The sequence below is a fragment of the Schistocerca nitens genome, chromosome 9 (genome assembly GCF_023898315.1).
Source record: "Schistocerca nitens isolate TAMUIC-IGC-003100 chromosome 9, iqSchNite1.1, whole genome shotgun sequence".
In the NCBI taxonomy this organism is placed as follows: Eukaryota; Metazoa; Arthropoda; class Insecta; order Orthoptera; family Acrididae; genus Schistocerca; species Schistocerca nitens.
In genome coordinates, this window is record NC_064622.1 from 247990339 (window position 1) to 247997144 (window position 6806).

Consider the following 6806-nt stretch of genomic DNA (forward strand, 5'->3'; position numbering starts at 1 on the left):
GTTCCTAGTAATTATAATTCCAAGGTATTTAGTCGAATTGACAGCCCTTAGATTTGTGCGATTTATCGTATTCCCAAAATTTATCGGATTTCTTTTAGTACCCATGTGGATGACTCGCACTTTTCTTCGTTTGGTGCCAATTGCCACTTTTCTCACCATACAGAAATTCTATCAAAATCATTTTGTAATTGGAATTGATCGTCTGATGATTTTACTAGACGTTAAATTACAGCGTCATCTGCAAACAATCTCAGGGGGCTGCTCAGATTATCACCTAGATCATTTATGTAATTCAGAAAAAGCAGAGTTGACAGATGGCGACGTCGCCTTCAGATTAACTTTTATTGTATTATTATTCTATTTTTCCATTACATTTTTGAAAAGACAAGACATACTTTAATTAGAAGCATTCACATTCAAATCATAACAAAACGACAAAAATGAGTACAGTTACTAACAAATGAGATTAACTTTTCAGGTGGGAAAATTTAGTTCAAGTGGAGTTCATCTAAACTTGACAAGTATTCGTTGAATCTGATAATGCCGCGCGGGTTTAGCCGAGCGGTCTAGGCGCTGCAGTCATGGACTGATGGACTGTGCGGCTGGTCCCGGCGGAAGTTTGAGTCCTACCTCGGGCATGGGTGTGCGTGGTTGTCCTTAGGATAATTCAGTTTAAGTAGTGTGTAAGCTTAGGGACTGATGACCTTAGCAGTTAAGTCCCATAAGATTTCACACACATTTGAACAATCAGATATTATCCGTACAACAGCCACCTGAAGATGGCAGGTTTCACGTTCCTAGATTTCTGTGAAGCATTTGGCATGATGTCCTACTGCCAAGTGTTAACGAAGGCACCAGCATACTGAATACGTTCCGAGCTATGTGAGTGGCTCGAAGACTTCTTAATTAACAGAATCCAGTATATTGTCCTTGACGGCGAGTGTTCATCACAGACAATGGTATCGGGTAGGAATGCTTCAGGGAGGTGAGATAGGACCGCTGTTATTTTTTGTATACATAAATGATCTGCCGGACAGAATAAGCAGCGGTCTGCGACTATTTGCTAATGATACTATGGTGTACGGAAAGGTCTCGTCGTTGAGTGACTGTAGGAGCATACAAGATGACTTACACAAATATTATAGTCAGTGTGATGAATGACATCTAACACTAAACGTAGAAAAATGGAAGTTAGTGCAGATGAGTAGGAAAAAAAATCCATAATGTTCGAGTACAGCACTACTAGTGTGCTTCTCGACACAATCACATCGATTAAATACCTGGGTATGACTTTGCAAAGCAATATGAAGTGGAATGAGCATGTTGGTTGGTTGGGGAAGGAGACCAGAGGAATGAGCATGTACATTTTGTAATAGAGAAGACGAATGTTCGACGTCAGTTTGTTGGCAGAATTTTAGGAAAGTATAGCTCATCTGTAAAGCAGACCGCATAAAGGACAGAGCCATTGTTGAGTCAGATTAACGGAAGATTCGAAGCAATTCAGAGGCGGGCTGCTGGATTTGTTACCGGTAGATTATAACAACGCACAAGACCGACGGTTGGAACTCTAATAGAGGGAACTATTTATTTACAGCTCGTACAAAATAGATACTTGTTTCAAAGTTTCACTGACCTTCAGAGCAGTCACCAGCATTATGTATAATCCGTTGCCAGCGATGTGGAATTTGTAGGATACTCTCAGCAGTGCGTTGTGTTGACAGTTCAAGCGGAGCGGTCTATTGCCCGACGAATTTGTAGCAGTTCTGAAGCGAATGCCGTGGAGCGTTTCCTTCAGTCTAGAAATAGAGTTGAACTTACGAGGGCTCAAGTCAGCGGAGTGCAGTAGGTGGTATAGCACTTAGCAGCCCCATCAGTCAAACAATTCAGTAACAGCTTGCACTGTACATGCTTGAGCATCGTCGTGCAAAATGATGGTCAGGTCCTACAGAAAGTGTCATCACTTCTGTCTCTAAACTGATCGTAGGTTGAGTTCCAAAAATGAACAGCATAGAGACAGAAGTGATGCCACTTTCTGCAGGACCTGACCTTAATTTTGCAGGACATTTCTAATGCACGTACAGTGCAAGCTGTTACTGATTTGTTTGACTGATGGGGCTGTTAAGTGCTATACCACCTACTGCACTCCGCTGACTTGAGCCCTCGTAAGTTCAACTCTGTTTCTAGACTGAAGGAAACGCTCCACGGCATTCACTTCAGAACTGCTACAAATTCGTCGGGCAATAGACCGCTCCGCTTGAACTGTCAACACAACGCACTGCTGAGAGTATCCTACAAATTCCACATCGCTGGCAACGGATTATACACAATGCTGGTGACTACTTTGAAGGTCCGCAAAGCTTTGAAACACGTATGTATTTTGTACGAGCTGTAAATAAATAGTTGCCACTATTAAAGTTTCAACCCTCGTATTATGGACACTCTTCGGGAACTCAAACGGGTATCACTGGAGGGAAGGTGACGTTCTTTTCGAAGATCAATGCTAAGAAAATTTAGAGAACCAGAGTTTGATACTGCAGAATAATATTACTGCCGCCAACGAAGATGAGATTAAACAGATTGAGGCTTGTACAGAGCCATACAGACAGTCGCTTTTGCCTTGCTCTATTTACGAGTGTAACAGAAAAAGAAATGACTAGTAATGGTAGAGTGTTTCCTCCGCCACACACCATACGGTGGCTTGCGGAGTATGAACATGGATGTAGATACAGAACTTTCACACATTCCACATTAATAGAAAGCCGTGAACATAAAAGCAATATTTGGCGTTAGTAAAAAAAGTTCCTTATGAGCTAAAACTTCGCCAAAGAATACACTAGAATACGTGGACCTGTAAAATACATTATAAAAAGTAACACATTGTGATTAATAAAATCAAATACTCTAAGAAGCTTCTCCATCTTGCTGAATAAATAGGAAATTGCTTCCTGTGGCAGGTGGTTTACCACGGACCAAGTAGACGCGAGGTAAACTTTGGCTCATTCAAGAGCGGCGTAGTACGCCAAAATTATCATAATTCACTCTAGCAAATTTCTAAAAATATCAATAGCTAGTTTCCGATAGATTCACCCTGGTTCTTTGTTTCTGGAGCTCTGTTTTTGCGTGTAAAAGTTTCTAGGTCAACCAGTATGTTTAATTCATGTCTGTCTGATGGTCTTTGCAACATTTCCATGCTATCACGGAAAAACGGAATACTAATAGAATGAAAGTAAAATTGAAAGCAGCATACCGCACACTAGCGTCACTTGTCCGATGGATTCAATACAGATATAATTAAACTGACAGTGTTCCGAGTGCTGCAGTGCGAACTGTATACATCGCAAGACATAGAAACGAGGTAGGTATGTTCGTTAATCAGTGCGCTTGCGGAGTATGCTGAAAAATAATAGTTCCACTTTCCCCCAACAGGTGAAATCATGGCGCTGTAAGCAGTGAGAATGTGGTGTGGGTGCAGCAAAATGAGAGGAACGATTAAACATATGATAACGGTGGTTCTGGCACGTTTATTAGGAGATGGTCGCAAGGTACAACACGTGTTCAATATGGCCTCCAGACTCAGCAACATGCTGCATCCGTAATACGGCATGGTCGACGTTTGCTCGCAGCGTATCTGGTGTAGACATACTGATATGTCATCGTATCCTATCCTTCAGATTAGGAACAGTCTGAATACATCCTAGGTAGGCACGGTCCTTCAGATATCCCCACAACCATAAGTCCCATATATTGTTGAGGGATACGGCATTAAATTGTGTGGAGATGATGCTGTCATTATCAAAGGTTTCTCGAAGCAAATCTTTCACCTGGCAAGCGACATATTGTGTCGCCACATGTTGCATGAAAATAGTGGTGTAGATACAGTTGCGTTCTTGCAAAGCTGCAGTCAGATGTTGCATAAGGACAACTTTGTAACGTGTAGCTGTCACTGTATACCTAACAGGCCGCGAGGTGTCTTCTCCTAGAAGAAAAACGGACCGAGGATAAAAGAGCGTGTGAACCACACCACACAGTCTCATAAGTTGAGTGCTGAGAAGATTCCTGCACTACATGTGGGGAGTCGATGCTCATTTTGCAACAGTTCTACGCGTTCACCGCGCCGTGAATAGTAAAATATGCCTCGCCCCTCCAAAAAATATTCCACAGTCATATGTCATCCATTTTCATGCGTGCCAAAAAACTAAGGGTAAAATTACGGTGTTGTAACTTATTTTGGGGCTCCATTTGGTACACATTCTGAATATTTCAGGGACACCAGGTGTAAAAAACCCCCAAAATACTTTGAACTCTTGACTGGGGAAGAGAGAATTCCTGGGACACAGTTCAAGCACTGGCTATAGAATTTGAAGTTTGTGCCCCACAATCGTCTAAAGCTATAACAACTACAGCAACAACTGCCATCCGAACTGGCTACCTCACTCCCCCTGCTGCACCAACTAATTCATATGCTTCTTCAAATATCTTAGCCATACCGTGTTCTTTAGCCGGTTTTTTAACATGGGACCTCTTCGCAGCTGTTTCTGTTGCCGACATTCCACAATGCTATTGATAAAAGAATTTACTAAGATCGTGAACTGTGCAGCTCATAGCATTGGTGCTCTGTGAGCGTGACGTGTTGGGACTCAGCAGGAAAAGTACTGCCTCCCTGCCATACCATGCTAATCACACAAACGGTATACAAACAAGTGTAAGCCGTATATTGCCTTAACCCATCAAACTGCTAATCACACGAGTTGAAAGTGCTCTGTAGTTTCAAAACTGTTAACCGTAAATGACATCAGTTCTGATTAATTATTTGTCGTCTAAATTAATCAACTTTCCTACAACACATGTATTCTTCTGTATAGAGGAGCCTGCTTCACAACGGAAATCCGTCGCAGGAAGAGTACAACTCAGTTATGCAAACTTAATCGGTCAAATTACTTTTTTGTGTGTCATGTTACCTAATCTGTTGCAGGACTAAAGAAAAGGAGGGAAACAAATCAGTTCTTTTAAATACTGCCGCGAGGGAGAGCCGCTCGCTGTAGGGCGCCTTGTCACGGTCCGGACGCCTCTCCCCGTCGGAGGTTCGAGTCCTCCCTCGGGCATGGGTGTGTGTGTGTTGACCCTAGTGCAAGTTAGGTTAACTAGTGTGTAAGCTTAGGGACCGATGACCTCAGCAGTTTGGTCCCATAAGACCTTACCACAAATATCCAATTTTTTTAAAATACTGCGTTTATTTTCACTTAATTGATTCACAAGTACAGTGAATATTTTCTCGTAAATAAATCTATGAATAGTTTCTTATTTAATGCTCAGATAAGAGACAAATTGGCTCTGGAAAAATCTAACAAAATCGATTTCTGCCATGGAATACACGTTACTATAAATGATCGTTTGAACAAAGCTCACTGGCGCAGATTGTTCTGCCAGTCAGTGGTGGAAACCTCTAATCAAATAGAAGGTTGATATCGAACCTTGACTGGCGTTCCAGACTCTGTGCAACTCGGAACTGCAAGTTAAATAGTTCAAATGGCCCTGAGCACTATGGGACTTAACTGCTAAGGTCAAGGGTTCCCTAGAACTTAGAACTACTTAAACCTAACTAACCTAAGGACATCACGCACATCCATGCCCGAGGCAGGATTCGAACTTGCGAGCGTAGCGGTCGCGCAGTTCCAGACTGTAGCGCCTAGAACCGCTCGACCACTCCGGCCGAGCCGGCCGAAGTGGCCGCGCGGTTCTGGCGCTGCAGTCTGGAACCGCGAGACCGCTACGGTCGCAGGTTCGAATCCTGCCTCGGGCATGGATGTGTGTGATGTCCTTAGGTTAGTTAGGTTTAACTAGTTCTAAGTTCTAGGGGACTAATGACCTCAGCAGTTGAGTCCCATAGTGCTCAGAGCCATTTGAACCATTTTGAACCACTCCGGCCGGCGAACTGCAAGTTAAAACCAGATTCAAGATCCAGACAAGCAGAAAGAATGAAAAAGCAACAGAAAGTTGCGGAATGTACCTCGCAAATGGTGAGCAACTCAGAGCAAACGCCGCGCTAGCGCTAAAATGGCATACTTACTCAGTCGATTCAGCACAAGCTGACAGGCCGCGACCAGGTGCCTCCCTCCCTCGATGTGACCTCTCGGCCACTCTTCATCAGCCCGACTGCATGACGGACTAATCTCCCTTCCAGAAAACTACCGGCAGGAGAGGAAGATTTACAACTTTCGCCACAGTGACGACAAAGAGTTCCTCTCAACATGCTGAAACGGCGGGGAAGCCTGCCAGAACTTCTCCAGTATTACTTACAGTGGGCCGATTAAATGCCGAGAGGTTGGTACACTGCGTATGCAGTGTCACTCCTTATTGCTTCAGACAAGTATACTTCCTAATGGCTGACGTCATCCAGGCGTTAGATTCTAGAATATTCCCGCACTGAATACGGCACCGTCTCGGTGGCGCATATTTGCAACGGTCGAAATGAAATGCAGTTTCGTCACACCAGAAATGCTCGGGGGACTTGTAGTCACCCGTGTATCTTTTACGACTGTACCGACTCGTGGACACCGGAGGTCATCCAGCGTGTATCCACAATATTCCTGTGAACGAGCAGCGCACCAGGGGAGAGGTTAAGCCGCCCTGAATTCATAGCGCTGCGACCATCCAGGTTCATTGGTGTACCCTCACAGGCTTGCCTCAGCGAAGGGAAATTCATGAACCTTACACCAGAAGCCACTAACGATGTATTTCCCTCTAGCACAGTTAAGAAGCTTTACCTGCCAACTTTACTCATTATTGCAGAGCAATATATGTGATGG